Source organism: Chrysochloris asiatica, unplaced genomic scaffold (genome assembly GCF_000296735.1).
Source record: "Chrysochloris asiatica unplaced genomic scaffold, ChrAsi1.0 scaffold00428, whole genome shotgun sequence".
NCBI classification, from domain to species: domain Eukaryota; kingdom Metazoa; phylum Chordata; class Mammalia; order Afrosoricida; family Chrysochloridae; genus Chrysochloris; species Chrysochloris asiatica.
In genome coordinates, this window is record NW_006408946.1 from 1,505,385 (window position 1) to 1,508,913 (window position 3,529).

The 3,529-nt window shown below is 42.2% G+C and overlaps 1 pseudogene; it reads right to left on the minus strand.

Moving 5' to 3' along the window:
* Positions 1-474: 474 nt before the first annotated feature.
* LOC102834154 lies at positions 475-2,444 on the minus strand (annotated as a pseudogene).
* Positions 2,445-3,529: the final 1,085 nt, after the last annotated feature.

Below are 3,529 nucleotides of genomic sequence, written 5' to 3' on the forward strand. Positions count from 1 at the left end.
GCAGAATCTCTGTCTTGGTTCCATGTTCGGTTTGCTGTTGTTAAGTGCTGTCGAGTCAATCCTGACTTATAGCGAACCTGTAATAGGGTTTCTGAGGAATGGCTGGTGGATTTGAACTCTGTCGTTAGCAATCCAGTGCTTACGTTATAGTGCCACACCAGCACTCCACATGTTCTGTTAGCAAGGTTGATTTTTTACGTAAGAACCACAGAAGTCAGATGTGCTTTGTTGTTTATTAGGTAAAAAGATGCATTTCAAAGTGGGAACAGTCATATGTTACAATAAAGTCAGCTGAATAAATAATCCAGTTCTTAGCCCACAAAGATACAGAATTTCCTATCTCTAGATCCACAGCTGAGTTTTGCTCTATTTTCCTTGTATCCTGTGGAAAAGTGGTGCTTTACTCAGCAGGTGAACGACTTCTTTAGCATTTGCTGTTTTTTTTCCTTTTTTTTTTGTTTTTTTGTAAGGAGACTACGTATCTAGTAGATTTTCTAGTAGGTTCTATCTGCCAAAGACTCTGGTCATTTCTAGGACACCTTTGCCAAACTTGTTTTTGATACTTGCATTTGATCCTTTGTCGAGAAGTAGCTGAACTAACGCTTCGTGATTATTTAATATGGCCACCATCAGAGGAGTCTTCCTATCTTTATCTTTCATGTTCACTTCTGCTCCAGCTCAGATCAAAAAAGAGGCTACTGTCTGATTTCCAGAGACTGTGGAGATCCACTTGAATGGGGCCCACCCTGAGCCACTGTCCACAATGTCTCCCTTGCAGCCCTCTTAGGTCATCCATTCAATCACACAGCAGTGGCCTCAGTTGCCAGCCTAGTGCAGAGCCATGAAGCTTCCTAGGTCTCTAGTTTCCCAGGAAGCACCGTGTCTTTGGAGATATTTCACAACATCCAGGTGCCCCTTGTAGCACATAAGCATGAAACTGTCCTTGCCACTTCCATTCTTCAGATTTCACATCTGTGTCGTTCGAAACTAGAATTTTCACAAACCTGGTGTATCCTTTCTGGGTAGCGACCTAGTGGAACATTAACCTTCCTGTTGTCTCCTTGAAGGATTCAAACAAGCAAATCATCATTCATGTTAACAGCACAGTGGAAATGATTGCTACTTAGGACTTCTCTGGTTGCAGGCATGGAGATGACTGGGCTGTACTGGTATTCTCTAAAGGGACTGGTGATCTTCAGTGGATCCAGACTTTTGACAAGATGTTTTGCTCCATATCCCCATGAGTGTGCATTTTGGGGTCTTCCTCTTCTACTGAAAACCACTGATCCTGGGGTCCTTGTCATTTTGCTCTTTTCTCCAGATTCCAGTATACTTTGATGCTGTGATGAGTCAATTTGTCCACAAGAAGTGAATAAGGCTTTGAGGATGCTGTGATTTGTGGCTGAACTCAGACTGTGCATTCCCTTAGGAGACCCTAGGAGATCTTTCATTTCCTTGTTTTTTACAGCTTCTAAAGGCTCCCACAGTTCTTGGCTCCTCACTCTGTATTACTCCAACCTTACCAAAACAGAAAGCCAAAAACAACACCACAATTCCAGGAAATCCCAAAGGATTTACATTTGTTATTATCTGTTGAGGACTACTGCATTAAGTATTCTTATGCATCATCTTATTTAATGCCCATGACCATGTGAGAGACTGGCATCATTACCCATATTTTGTAAATAGAAATCTGAGGTGTAGAGAGGTTAAGGAACTTAACCTGGAACAGCCTCCAGACATCAACTCCAGGCTTCTGTTAGCTACAGGAATCCCTTGGTTGGTTGGTTAGTTATGTGCCATGGAAGCTGTTCCGACTCATAGCAACCCTGTACAGGGATTCTGAGGCTGTAAATCTTTATGAGAGCAGAAAGCCTCATCTTTCTCCCGCGGAACAGCTGGTAGTTTAGAACTGCTGACCTTGTGGTTTGCAGCCCGATTCGTAACCACTATGCTACCAGAGCTCCTCACAGGAATCCCTAGGTGGTGCAAATAGTTAACATGTTAACCAAATGATTGGAGGGTCAAGTCCATCCAGAGGTACCTTGGGAAAAAGACCCAAGGTCTACTTCCAAAAAATTCCCAGTCATTGGGAACAGTATGACTGGGACACACATGAGGTTGTCATGAATCAATGACGGTGATTTTTGTTGAGTCTCAGGAGCTGTCTGGCCCACTGTGCCCCCACTTTCACCTCCCTGTAAAAGGTTTTACATGGCGTTTAGGTGTTATGGGGCTATAGAAGGAATGCTGGTTACGTGTGTTCTCTTCTTCCCTGGATCTGGTCAAGGGACTCCCAGGAGATGCTAGCAACAGGATGGACAAGCATTTGATATCTTATTAGTTATAGTCACTCTAGCTATTAGTCTCTACTCCAGCTCAAACAATTTCAGAGATTGGAGAATTGAGGCAGCCTCCATTGAACACGCCTTGCACTGCATCATCCTTCCCTAGCGAAAGCCTGAGCGGTCTGGGCACAGACATGGTGTGTGCACACAGAGGAGGCTGTTAGCCTCTGGCAGGCAAGGTTTCTCAAACATTTTTGCTTCTGATTAGATTTCTAACAGGAGTGGTGCTGAGGACTCTTTTTCTTAATATATGTTGTTATTATCATGAAAAATGATCTTCTACTCTTGCCTTCTGCTTGAAGACTGATTGTGAAGACTGCAATGAATTGTGGACTAATCTTTACTAAGGCATAATTAATATACGCTGATTCAATTAGTCAGAGACACCCCCCATCTTTTTTTTTTTTTTTGCTAAAAAAATTTACATTTATATTAGAAAAGCAGAGAATGTGATGTGACAATGGGAATAAAAACTCTCCAGTGTTTTTGAGACCCTCTTCACTTCCCTGTGATTCATCAGATGTTTTCTCTCTCTCTCTCTGGGTTTGATGTTCTCATGCTCTAAAATGCTACAAAGACCAGGGGAAAGGTCTGTCTATATCACAACCAAATCAGTAGTAGGTTGTCAAACTAGGCACTCCCTCTTACACCCCACAATTAGGTAGCCCTCACATTCTGCTTATTCTTATTTCTTCAGTGTGACCTTTCCCCTCTATTACCACAGCCAGGCTCCCATCCACTCATATCTGGCTTTACAAGACTTCACACTGCTCTTTCTAACTTCTGTTCCCCTCCATCTCATCCACTCTTTACACTGTTGCCTGCCCCCAGGTTTCTAAGACCCTGTCCATAGTTCTTTAGAGAGAAACTATGCTTTCTGTCTCTTAGCATCTCTTTGAACACTTTTCTAGACCAAATGGTGAGTTCACTGGTCAGAGATGCCCCAAGTTTCTCCATCTCTCACTTCTGGTTGGGTCAAAAATACCCTGATAGGTCACAATGGAACCAAAGGAAATCAAAAGGATAATAACAGAATACTATGAAGACTTATACTCCAACAAATTTGAAAATTTAAAAGAGATGGATACATATTTGGATAAACACGACCTACCTAAACTTACATACAATGAAATAGAAAACCTAAACAGAACCATAACAGTAGAAGAAATTGACCAAGTCAT